General features: G+C 44.3%; 1 long non-coding RNA gene across 1 annotated transcript; it reads left to right on the top strand.

The window, feature by feature from the left end:
* Window positions 1-1070: 1070 nt before the first annotated feature.
* On the top strand, window positions 1071-3838 carry LOC139833473 (uncharacterized). Its single transcript, XR_011749297.1, has 3 exons — window positions 1071-1321; window positions 2587-2686; window positions 3608-3838. It is a non-coding gene; the product is annotated as an uncharacterized lncRNA (long non-coding RNA).
* Window positions 3839-13923: the final 10085 nt, after the last annotated feature.

Here is a 13923-nt window from a genome sequence, read left to right as displayed (position 1 = left end):
GATATAATAATTTGCTGCACTTTTGGCTGAGTCTAACCTTCACCTGGTGAATAGGCTCCTATTGACATCATTTCTGGTGAGCTCCATTGCCTGGTGGAGCGAGAGATCTTTCTCACATGATAAGGCTGCGTCGATCCCTGATTTATTCACGAAGTACAACCGAGCTGCCTCTTTCTCTACTAGAACTCGATCCATTTCGCATATATGAAATAATCCATTGAAATGGTGTATTGTTTTGTAATCCAAATGTGAAGAGGTAGCTCTCGGAGGTCCACGTTAAGGAAATGACGGAGAATTTCAGCTGGTCTTATAAAAAGTATGTATGAACAATTAACTCATTTGGGATGCTAACACCCATTAACTCATTACATGGGGTGGTTTAATATCACATTGTTTGATTATCTGATGACTTTCATTCGTGCTGCAATTAAATTCCTACATTTATGTTTCCATTATATGCTCCTTCCGTTAATTTCTCCTTAGAAATCGAGTGTTCAGCAGGGAGTACAATGCTGGGTAGATATGACAGGACCTGATGGATGATGACATCATCACGGCCATCTCAGGCATCTGGCAAACTCCCTCCTCACACTTGTGCAGATGGGCCAAAGTTTTATTCGTTAGGTGAGTGCCTGTCTTGATAAGATTTGTTTTTCTTGCCTTGTGATTTCGAAGCCAAGATTACAGTTTGGTAATTCGTGGTTGTAGAAGACATGAAGAAACTAGAGTTGCTCTGCCACATAGCTGGCCAAGCGGCAATGCGTAGTTACAGCTATTGGAAATAATACTGGTACTATGGAGATCCCATGTTCCTCTCTCTCTCACTCTCTCTCTCTGATCCCATTTTCTGAATCATCCATGGTGTCATAATCAACGTTTTCTTGGTTTGTAGTTACAGGTTGCAATGGGGAATAATTACAACGGTTGATGATGATTTAGAAGTGTTAGGTCATATTGACTATAATTGGAGTGGAATTGGTTTTGAGGTAATTTATTTTTGGTTAGGGAATATTGTCAGATAATATTTATTATAAGAATTATAGAATTGTGCAGGGCTAGCTTTTATCCCTTGATGGTTCAGGGTTGAGCTAATTGTCTTTGTTATATGGTTTATTTCAGCTCACATAAAGGAACAAAGTTTGCATCTTCTGATTTTATGGAAATCCCAGAGAAGAACTTATGGCACGATTTGTCTCCTTCACTTGTCTTGAGTTGATCCATTTCTTAAAATCTACTCTGCCCTATGTTCGCCCCCAACGGCAAAATCTGGGGCTTCGCTCTCAAGGTTCAGGGAGGCGGTAACACGACATGTAGCCTGCAGGTATTGAGCCATACTCATGTAATTACTGTTTTCTTGTCATCCGCTATTGGTTATATCATCACTCCAGTTTGCGATGTTCAATAATATACTCATTTGATTAATTTACCTTGTTGGTTATGCCATTTCTATAATTGTGCATTTAACATATGAGACCACATGTCCACGTTTGAGGTTATTGGCCTCAAGTGATTACTATTCAGTGATGTTCCACATATATATATTTTAAACTTACTGTAGAATAGGATATCAACAAACCAGTATCCTGATTTATTGATTTTCATGTGTACATAAAGTTAATTTTTGTATATAGAAAATCCATGTAGTTTCCAGCGGTTAATTTTAAATTTTTCTTTCATCGCTGGTTAACATGGAGGTTGTTGCTTATGAAAATTATTCAACCATTCATTTTGTGGATTTCATGTTAGAAATTGTTACCCTTCCTGAATAAGTTTTCTCCAAAGTTCCTCTGCTTAGAGAGCCATTGTCTATGGTAGATCTTGCTATTTATTTCTAGATTGTGCATGCTCTGTTTCTAAATGTAGGAACGAAGTCGAGGTTTGTTGTCTGCAAGATTAAGGGCCATCCACCTTCTATCCTATTATAGATGTTAGTAATAGAGCGATTGTAGGTCTTTTCTGTACATGGAACATTTTTTTATGCACATGATTGAATGTTCATTTACTATAGTGTTCAAATTATGACTTGGTTTCTTAACATGTTAAACGTCACAAATCAGAGTGGATGATGTTCATCTGAAGCAAAATTTTGTATTATGTCAAGTGCCCCTCCCAAAAAATATGTTCATACAATGAGATATCACTGTCTACATTGTTGGCAGACAAATATTCAGAATTAATGGTGGAAAACTGTAGCATGTTAATTTATTAACATCCAGTCAAATAAGCATCCATAATCTATTTGAAAGGAGACTGCCATGTCCGTTTATTTGTATCATGAAGTACATCTGCAAGGGCCTATTGTTTAGTGACCTGAAAATGTTCCGGTTGCACATGTAGAGTTAAATGGAGGGTAATGCTAAGTTATTTTTTTCATATTAATAATATTCTCTTTGAGAGGTTTAGAGGCCCTTAGTTAGTGTTTGATGGTGGCTATGTCCAAACAAGTTTATTTTAAGTAATCAGCGTATAAATGACAAAGTTTTATGTTTATGTCTGAATATTTTGATTACTAAATAGAATTAGGAACTGAGTTTGTACTGTTTTTCCTTCGATCTGAATATGCTAAACTATCTTTCTGTCTGCCAGGGCTGTACAATTAGCAACAAAGCTGCCTTTTTCAGAGATGGTGTTAAATAATTGAGGAATCAGGTCCGAAACTACTATGCTGAATCAGTTGTTTTGCCAGGTAAAAAATTAGTTGTATCCCCAGTCTCATCTTAGCTTTGTCTCTATGATAAATTATCCTGTCTATATCAACACAAAAGATCACTCTATGTCCATTGAGCTGGCTTTCATAGGTGGGAAATGAAGCTATCTGAAATCAGTTGATATTCTTGCTATAGAAAATGTGTACCGTAGACCTCCTCCATTTGAAGTATTATGCAGATGCCTCTTCTTTTCTTTGTAGGCGCCTCTCTTTTTTATAGTCTATAATAAGTAGACATAGTAGGCAACCTATATTTTATCATGCCAAATACCTTTTTTAAGTAAATAATGTGGCAGTGCACGCCTATGCGCAGTATGGCTACTTTCATTTTTAGCTTCAGGCATATGTTATAATTCTAGGTTTGGACAACAAAAGATTAATGTTTAGCAACTTTATGTCCTCAAATTCTAGGATTTTAGTGGCCCAGTTCTTACTCAACATGTATTCTCTCAGATACATGTAAGAGATGAACTTGCTGCACTTTGTGCAGATCATTGATGTGATTATTGGAGTTCACCTACAGATTGTCTACCTTTACTGGTAAACAATACCACATATACATACGGTCTAACTCAAGGTTTTAGAAATTTAGAACCTAATTTTGTAGTTAGTGCCCCATCAGCCGCTGGGTTACATGAAGCTCGCAGTTAGTTTGATTGTGTTGCTTTGTCAGGTAATTTTACTACGGACAAGTACAGTAGGCCAGCTATATCCTTATTATGTTTTGCTGTTTCAGATTCATTCATTGTCGGTTCCTCCTTCACGAGTACTAATATCTTTGTTACTATGGTTGTTAAATTCACAGATTCCATATATTTAGAATTTATTTTTTGTAATGTTGAGCAATTGTGTTCTTGAATGAATCTTTTATCCTTTTTTTTCTGTGATTATATTTTGCAGGTCCAGATAAGTATCTATCCAATGATATTTAATATCACATTTGATAGTTCCAGATTTTAGAAGATCATTTGGTGCATATGCCTCTATGGATTTCGTAAGTAAACGGTAGTTTTACAACTATAGTAACTGTTGGGTAGTGATTACAGATAATGTGCATGATAAGATGTATCAGCCTTTCCTCTTTATCTTATCTTATTGTTTCTTCATTTTTCTTTGTAAATGACAAAGAAGGGTTTTGTCGTTGCCTAATCGACGGTACCCCGGAGGAGGGATCCTCACGAGGGGGAGAAGAAGTAGGGGCCATAGGGCGGAGTGCTCTCGGGACGGTGGTACGCGAGTTACCCAGCTTCGGAACACCTGCACGATGACAGGGCCTACTGCTGCTTGTCTGGAATTATCTGGGCGCTTTCGCGTTGTTACAATGAGTTGTGGTTGTTCTGAACGTGCCTCTAAGGCTCCCAGGATCCGGCTTATAAAGGCGCACGGATCTAGGGTTTACATGGAGAGTCCTAGCCGGATTATAGGTCGCCTAACTACGGTACAAGGTCTTGCCGTGTACGTCAAGGATCTGCCTTCCTCCCTACGTCGTACTGGATCTGGGTTCCACATGGGCCTCCATGGATCCGGGTTACTCCTGGGCCTCCATGGATCCGGGTTCCACATGGGCCTCCATGGATCCGGGTTACTCCTGGGCCTCCATAGATCCGAGTTGCACATGGACCTTCACGGATCCGACTTCCTCCGATGGTCGGTTGGGATCCGGCTTCCCTATCCTGGGCTGGACTTCATCCTTTAGGATCAACAGCAACTGGGCTGCCCGACGGGCCACACGCCTCATCACCATCTATGGGCCACCCGGGCTTGCCGGATCTAGGCACTGTCGATGGTACACCCATGAAGTATACCCACAACAGGTTTTCTTTTGTAGCCTGCTGGAATTATTAATTGAAAAAAGTTGGTCAATAAGCGGTATTGTCACATTTTGTCTAGAGAGACTATTGATCCAAGAAGGGAGAAGAGCAATGAGAATATCGAGTTTGCACATAACGTAAAACAAGATTTTGGGATCTTCGACATATTTTATGAATCATTTATGCTTGTTTATTTTTTTCTGGTAATAGCACGCTTAATGACTTAATTTTATTCAATCTCAAAATGTCTTCTTTCTTGCTTGGGAGTGTGCAGTTAATAGTGAAAGAGCATATGATATGAATAGTCTACATATTTCATTATTGCATGCTCCCATGGTACAATTCCCTGCTTGTTGTTGGTTCATTTTATTTATAAGAGTACGCACTTTTTGATATCTCATGATTTTGTTCCTGGTGGTGATCAATTACTAGAATATATAATAAGTTGTTTATGTTAATAGTTGGCACTTACTTGCTTTGTGATCTTTGAAAACTTTTCTTGCCAGAAATGATGCCGTTTTTGTTGCTATGCTAGATTTTGGATTTTTATTTTGTTTTAACTAATGATATCATCGGAAATTCAGATAATGATGGTAAGGTTTCAGGTAATACACGTTATACTTAGTATGATTAGAAATTGACATCCTGATGTTGCTCGTATAACTAGGCATTGAGATCTTTATGATATTTTGTCACTTCAAGTTGATGTCCATGACCAGAACTATATTAGTAAAAACTAGGCCTATTTCTTATATATGTTTTATGTGTGTAAATGCCCCCTCAGTTCTTGTTTGTTTTGCATACATTTGTCTTGATATTGTTAAACGGACTATTAATGTGATGTTGGTTTATTCAGGCGTACATCTGCGGTGAGCAGTTAGTTCAGGTCACTATACTTAATTTTTTTAGTTCAGGCTATTGCCTTTAAAAATATTAGCGGATCCCACTCCGGGCCATTTCCTGTAAATTTTTGTATTAGATTGCCTAATTTCACTTTCCATAATATATGCTCCTCTTTTTACGATTAGACAATAATACTTGAATTATTAGGCATTCTTGATGTATCCTTTCTTTTAACATGTATTGTATCCTGTTGTTATGAGTTATGACTTACTTCTGCTATGTTAGGAGTGGATATTAGAGCAGTGTGTACAGGGAGGCTGAACTTGCTAGCCAGAGGAATGAAGTAGACAGTTGCTTTTTATTGTGCCATTATTATCTATTGTGAGTATCAATGCCACTTCATACTTTAGACATTTACAGACAGAAAGCTTCAGCAGCATGAACAGCATCGACAGCTACTTGATGGAAGCATGGACCCGGCCAGTGCGTCTGGTGCCTTGGTTTAGGTGTTAAGAGATGAGCTGGGATTTGTGGCCGGTTCAGGTGCTGATCATATGGAGCATGTGTCTCCACACTGAAGCAGAGGCCTGCCTACAATCACTGTTTCAGGCTCAAATCTGGTGGTATTTCTGGCGTTCGAAACTGACTCACAACTTGTGGTGCAAGCGATCAAGGGAAGCGAGCAAGACTTGGCTTGGAATGGTGCTATGTTTAGGGAGATTAAATTTCAGATTTCATTGAACTTCTATGTTCTATTTCATTGAATCAAGTGGTAGACGCCACGCTATGGCATCCTAGGACTCAAGAGACAGTAGGCATGTAGGACTGTAGGAAAGCGACTGAAAATATGTTGTGTTCTTTTGCTCCTCTTCGTCAAATAATAATTTTTAAAACGGATAATCATTCAATTTTATTTAATACTTGCTTATCATAGAAGTTTAGGAATGTATGTGAAATGAATATTGATACAACCTTCACGGGATAGTGCGCCAAGGCGCACATCAAAATCTAGTCTGAAGGTATATATGATGCCCCCCATAGGGGGTCTCACAGAGATTAGAGCTTCTCGGCCGTCGGATTTTTCCAGCAGCTCTCACGCGGTGGATCTCGTCCATCCAATTGCTTTGACTGCGTGGTATAAAAGGAGCAGCCACGGGTGAAAACCCTAGCCGCCGGAGTCCAATCGCTGCGCCCGTGTTGGCTCTACACCTGGGCAAAGTTCGGGCCGGGCCGGGTTTCGGGCCGGGCTTAAAAAAGCACGCGGGTAAAAAGTTAGGCCCGAGCCCGGCCCGGCCCGACCGTTGGGCCTGTAATTCAAGCCCGAACCCGGCCCGAACGAGCAAAAAGCCCGGCCCGGCCCGAGAAGCCCGGCCCGACTAGGCTAAAATGCACGAAAATGAAGGCCCGAGCCCGGCCCGGCCCGACGTTCGGGCTCAGATTTCAGGCCCGAGCCCGGCCCGAAGTGCAAGCCCGACCCGGCCCGGCCCGGGATTTTCGGGCCGGGTCGGGCCGGGCCGTCTGGGCCGGGCTGCCCATGCCCAGATGTAGTTGGCTCCTCCCCAATCCCCTTGGTTCACTCCTCCTCTAATCCCCTCCATCTCCACCTCGTCCTCCAACCTCTCCCCCCTCGTCTTCGTCGACTCCGGCGAGGTAGGGCCATGGGTGCCGGCCGCTGTCTTCCTCAGCGGCACGCTGGCCTTACCTCGCCGCCTCTCGCCTTTTCCCTCGTCGCCCCAACCTGGATCAGGAAAGAGGTCATGATGCGGGCTTGCGGTAGGACGCCCGCTTCTCGCGCGGCGGCCGGCCAGACTCCTTTTCCTCCATCCCCCTTTTCCATCAGCCACTGCAGCAGAAGGAGGCAGCAGGGCCGCAGCCACGCTCCTCCCTGTGCTTGGAGTCGTGGCGGCTAGCCGCTGCCCAAACTCCACCATCCCACTCGTATCTCTTTGTATGGCTGCATAAGGAGGGCTTTGATGCTGCGTGTCCCTCTCCGGCCGAACGACGAAGTGGATCTGGCCGTGATGAACCACTGGTAGAAAAACAGGCTTCCGGTGAGCCCCATAAGTCGCGAAGCTGTAGGAACTGCGACTAATGGGACCTTTAGTCGCGGTTCGGGAGGCGAACCGCGACCAAAGGCCTGGGCCCAGGGCGCTCGGTGGCCAGCCGGTGCACGTGGGGGGCTTTAGTCGCGGTTGGCCTGGCCAACCGCGACTAAAGGTGCCCGAAGGCCTTTAGTCGCGGTTGGCCAGGCCAACCGGGACTAAAGCCCCTCCCCTATATATACCCATCCAGCAGCCAACACTTAGCCATTTGGAGCCATTCTCTTCACAAACTTCATGAGTGGGTGTTAGGTTTGCTTTTGGTTCCTCTTATGCACATAAGGTGTTTGATGAAATGCCCCAAGAGCATGAAACAAACATGATATGAAGTGTTGGAGCCACACTTGAGCTTTCTCATTTATTTTTTCCTCCTCGATTGCGGTTAGCAACTTGAACCTTTGATGTGTCGTTGATAAAATATGCATGTGTGTGTAGTTCATTGTTTAATTTATATTGTTTGTAGCTAGTTAGTTTAACAAATGCATGATGGTTAATTATATATTTTATATTATAATAATGCAGATGAATCGACAATGGATGTACGGTAACCGACTGTCCGGCGAGTTCGCATGCGGGTTTGAAAGATGTCCTCGTAGTGGCTAATGCGAACAAGCAGGGGGTTTTTGTTATCTGTCCATGTGTTAACTGTAAGAATCAGAAGGGTTACTCTTCCTCAAGAGATGTTCACATGCACCTGCTTCGGCACGGTTTCATGCCAAGCTATAATTGTTGGACCAAGCATGGAGAAAGAGGGGTTATAATGGAAGAAGATGAAGAAGGGGATGATTTCATCGATGAAAGCTATCTTGCTCATTTCGGTGATACTTTCATGGAGGATGCTGAAGGTGAAGGGGAAGGTCAAGAAGAGGCACGTGATGATCCCGTTGATGATCTTGGTCGGACCATTGCTGATGCACCGAGACGCTGCGAAACTGAAAAAGAGAGGGAGAATTTGGATCGCATGTTAGAGGATCACAGGAAGGCGCTGTACCCCGGATGCGATGATGGTCTGAAAAAGCTGGGCTGCACACTGGATTTGCTGAAATGGAAGGCACAGGCAGGTGTAGCTGACTCGGCATTTGAAAACTTGCTGAAAATGTTGAAGAATATGTTTCCAAAGAATAACGAGTTGCCCGCCACTACGTACGAAGCAAAGAAGGTTGTCTGCCCTCTAGGTTTAGAGGTTCTGAAGATACATGCATGCATCAACGACTGCATCCTCTACCGCGGTGAATACGAGAATTTGAATGAATGCCCGGTATGCACTGCATTGCGTTATAAGATCAGAGGCGATGACCCTGGTGACGATGTTGAGGGCCAGAAACCCAGGAAGAGGGTTCCCGCCAAGGTGATGTGGTATGCTCCTATAATACCATGGTTGAAACGTCTGTTCAGGAAAAAAGAGCATGCCAAGTTGTTGCGATGGCACAAAGAGGACCGTAAGTCGGACGGGGAGTTGAGACACCCCGCAGATGGAACGCAATGGAGAAAGATCGACAGAGAGTTCAAAGATTTTGCAGCTGACGCAAGGAACATAAGATTTGGTCTAAGTACGGATGGCATGAATCCTTTTGGCGAGCAGAGCTCCAGCCATAGTACCTGGCCCGTGACTCTATGCATCTACAACCTTCCTCCTTGGTTGTGCATGAAGTGGAAGTTCATTATGATGCCAGTGCTCATCCAAGGTCCGAAGCAACCCGACAACGACATCGATGTGTACCTAAGGCCATTAGTTGATGAACTTTTACAGCTGTGGGGCAGACCTGGTGTCCGTGTGTGGGATGAGCACAAAGAAGAGGAATTTGACCTACGAGCGTTGCTTTTCGTAACCATCAACGATTGGCCTGCTCTTAGTAACCTTTCGGGACTGTCAAATAAGGGATACAATGCATGCACGCACTGCTTACATGAGACTGAAAGTGTACATTTGCCAAATTGTAAGAAGAACGTGTACCTTGGGCATCGTCGATTTCTTCCGAAAGGTCATCCAGTAAGAAAGAAAGGCAAGCATTACAACGGCAAGGCAGATCACCGGCCGAAGCCTGCGGAACACACTGGTGTTGAGGTATTTGATATGGTCAAGGATTTGAAAGTCATCTTTGGAAAGGGTCCTGGCGGACAATCAGTTCTGAAGGGAGCTGACGGGCACGTAGCCATGTGGAAGAAGAAATCTATATTCTGGGAGCTAGAATATTGGAAAGTCCTAGAAGTCCGCTCTGCAATCGACGTGATGCACGTTACGAAAAATATTTGCGTGAACATCCTAAGCTTCTTGGGCGTGTATGGGAAGTCAAATGATACAAAGGAAGCACGGCAGGACCAGCAAAGTTTGAAAGACCCTGATGACCGGCATCCGGAACGGTTTCAAGGTCGTGCCAGCTACGCTCTGACCAAAGAAGAGAAGGTCATCTTTTTTGAATGCCTGAGCAGTATGAAGGTCCCGTCAGGATTCTCGTCCAATATAAAGGGAATAATAAACATGCGGAGAAAAAGTTCCAAAACCTGAAGTCTCACGACTGCCACGTGATTATGACGCAATTGCTTCCGATTGCTTTGAGGGGGCTCCTGCCGGAAAATGTTCGAGTAGCCATTGTGAAGCTATGTGCATTCCTCAATGCAATCTCTCAGAAGGTAATCAATCCAGAAGTTCTACCACGGTTACAGAACGATGTGATCCAATGCCTTGTCAGTTTCGAGTTGGTGTGATGGCCGCCCGGCGCGCAGTACCCTGAGGGACGGGAGGGACCGGCACGCCGCCGGCGCTTAGGCTCCAGCCGGCAGGGACGCGGTAGCCCGGAGGGCAAGGGTAGTTCGAGGCGCAAAGCTCCTCCACCTGCTGGTAGGTTAGAGTGGGTGCGGTGGAAGCCATGAGAGAGTGATGAGAGATTGTAGAGATGTGATAATGCTGGCCAAGCCGGGCTACCTATATGTAGTGACAAATGGCGGGAAAAATGGGAGCGGGAAGACAGGAGGCGGGAAGAAAGAGGCGGGAAGAAAGTGGCGGGAAGAAAGTGGCGGGAAGAAAGTGGCAGGAAGAAAGAATTTTTTGATATATTATTTTTCTGATTTTTTTGATATATTATTTGTATTTTTAAGAATTTGAATTGAACTAGTTTTATTTTTTTGATTTTTTTGATATATTATTTGTATTTTTAAGATTTAGAAATGAATTAGTTTTATTTTCCTGAATTTTTTCATATATTATTTGTATTTTTAACATTTAGAAATGAATTAGTTTTAATTTTCTGAATTTTTTGATATAATATTTGTATTTTTAAGATTTTGAATTGAATTAGTTTTATTTTTCTGAATTTATTGATATATTATATGTATTTTTTAGATTTTGAAATGAATTATTTTTATTATTCTTTACTTTTTGATATATTATTTGTAATTTGAAAAAGAAAAGTAATTTGAAAAAGAAAAGTAATTTGAAAAAGAAAAGTAATTTGAAAAAGAAAAGTAATTTGAAAAAGAAAAGTAATTTGAAAAAATACCTTTAGTCCGCGGGAAACGAAAACCCGGCGAAAAGGGTATTTTTCCGCGGGAAACGAAAACCCGGCGAAAATACCCTTTAGTCGCGGTTGGTGTGGCCAACCGCGACTAAAGGTACCCCTTTAGTCGCGGTTGGGGTCACCAACCGCGACTAAAGGGGGGTCCCTATTTAAACGCGCGCGCGCGAGGGGGCGGTTCACTTCGTTCTCTTCGTCTCCGCCGCGCCGTTCTCGATCTGATCTGCAGCCGCCTCGCCGTCGACGTCGCCGCCTGCTTCTCTCCGTCGTCGCCCCGTCGTCGCCGCCGCCCACCGTACATGTCACACTCGCGCGCGCCGTGGCCCCCGCCTCGTAACGTCGCCGGCCCGGCCCCTTTCGCCGGCGTACGTCGCCGCCATCGCGCGCCGTCCGCTCCGGCCCTCTCGCCCATGGCGCGCCGCCGCCCTCGCCCACCGCGCGCGCCGCCTCGCTCGCCCCGCCCAACGCCGCCCGCCGGCGCGCCGCTCGGTTCCACGCGCGCGCGCCGGCCGCTCGAACCGCCGCCGCCCACCGCCGCGGGAGAGAGAGGGCGGGGCGCGCCAGTACACACGGCGCCCCTGCCTCGATCTCTCTCTCCTTTTTTTGTTTTTTTTGTTTTTGTTAATTAAAATTGTAAACTAAAATTTGACTTAAAAAAGATTATGTAAAAAAAATTAAAATTTGACTTAAACGAATTAACTTGTTGTTAATTAAAATTGTAAACTAAAATTTTGACTTAACAAAATTTAACAAATATGTAATATATAGTATAATGTATATAATTTTGTACTCCCCTCGAAATTTTGACATAACAAAAATTTACTTAACAAAAATGTGTTAGGTTAACAAAAATTTACACATGTAATAGTTTACTTAACAAAATTTAGACTTAATGTAACTAAAATTTTACTTAACAAAATTTAGACTTAATGATCAAAATTTTACTTAACAAAATTTAGACTTAATGATCAAAATTTTAACTTAAGAAAAATTTTACTTAACAAAATTTAGACTTAATGATCAAAATTTTAACTTAACAAAATTTTATTTGGGATCGAGAGGGGGCGGCGAGGGTTATGTGTCCTCGGCACCGCCACCGCCCTCTCGATCACCGCCACACCGGTCTCTCGGTCACGCAGTCACTGCGTCCCCCTTTCGCCACCGCCACCGGTCTCTCGGTCACGCGGTCACTGCGTCCCCCCTTTCGCCACCACCACCGTTCTCTCGGTCACGCGATCACTGCGTCCCCCCTCTCGCCTCCCTCGTCGCCCTCTCTCTTATATGTAGAAGAGATATGATAATGCTGGCATATACACAATTAATTTGTTTTGACTACATGTTTTCAGGACTGACATATGGCGGATGATAGAGCTGACCCGATTCTGGACAACTATGATCCGGACGCTGAAGACCATATGTTCGGCATCATAAAAGGCGATATTCTATATGTGCCGACCGGACAAGAAGAAGATGATATCTCTTCTTATCTGAACCTGGACGGTGAAGATGAAGGGCGCCGTCAGCAAGATGATGCCGAAGAAACGTCGATAAACGACGATCTTGAATTGGAAGTAGCAACCACCTCCGGCGCCGAGGTATATATATACATTGAGCCTCTGGTGATACAAACTAACTGATTTGAATAAATATGTGTGTACTAACGCGCGCGACTCTCTTTCTTATTTTAGCCCTCGGCCGGATCGTCGAAAAAATCGAGTACGTCGTCAAAGCGTGGCGCAACCAAGACGATGAAACCAAACGAAACATGCACCATCGAGGTTGTCGAGGAAGCAACCGGCAGGCCGCTGGAGCCCAGCAAGAACGCCACCAAGTTTATCAGCCAATGCGGAGCCGTTGTTAGAGACAACGTCTCGATCACCGTCCAGGAGTGGAATGAGCCAAAGAAGGCACGTCTTGGTTTCACTTTTGTCGATAAGAGAACAAAAAAAGATTGCTTCAACAAGCTTATGGAACATTTCGTTCTACCTCCGGAATACCGCAAATACGATGAGACGGGTAACAAGATTCAGGAAAACACGGAGAGGTGCAAGCTAGTCAAACAGTCCGCTCTTTCTAAGATGTCCAACGCATTCCGGAAATACAAGCAAAATCTAGCCCATGACTTTGTCAAGCAGGGCAAGACTCCGGATTTCAAAGGACAATATGAGAAACTGCAACATGATTGGCCAGAATTTGTGAAGCAAAAGAAATCGGAGCAGTTCCTTGAAATGTCGAAAAAAAATAAGAAGAATGCGGCCAAGAAGGAGTACAATCATATTATGGGGCCAGGAGGGTATCGCTTTTGGCTGCCTAGGTGGGAGAAGATGGAGAACGAGCTGAGGACGCGAGGAATCCGTCCAGGTACGGAGGGATGGGACCCAAGGGCCAAAAGCTGGTGGTACGGGCATGGGGGATCGCTGAACCCGGAGACAGGGGAGTGTGTTTATCAGGGCAAAATAATTAAACCCACCCAAAAGCTTATTGAGGCAATGAGGGATGCTCAAGAGGGGAGGATCAAGTTCAACAGAGAGAACGACGCCCTGACAAAAGCCCTCGGGAATCCTGAACACGGAGGACGTGTACGAGGCATGGGGCCCATTTCGTGGAAAGTAGGGTTCCCCCAGAACGATGACCCGTACGGTTACAGAAGCCGTAAGAGAAAGATGGATCGGGATGCAGATGTTGTGGCAAAGTTGGTAACGGAAATGGATGTGATGAAGAAAACCGTGAGTGTACTAGTAGCCGAAAGAGATGCAGCTCGGGCGCAGCATGAAGATCATTCAATGGATCTCGGAAGCCAGCAGCGGAGAAGAAGCAGCGTGGCTTCCACGGAGGCCTCAGCGGCTGGTGCACCGACGATCGAAATTACTGCACCGGAGCCTCTGGTGGTCGAAATTACTGCACCGGAGCCTCCTCGCTACCCCGTGGACGATATAAAGGAGATGAAAGCA

The sequence above is a fragment of the Lolium perenne genome, chromosome 7 (assembly GCF_019359855.2).
Source record: "Lolium perenne isolate Kyuss_39 chromosome 7, Kyuss_2.0, whole genome shotgun sequence".
In the NCBI taxonomy this organism is placed as follows: Eukaryota; Viridiplantae; Streptophyta; class Magnoliopsida; order Poales; family Poaceae; genus Lolium; species Lolium perenne.
The sequence above is the reverse complement of the archived record's forward strand: the minus strand, read 5'-3'. Positions and strand labels throughout refer to the sequence as shown.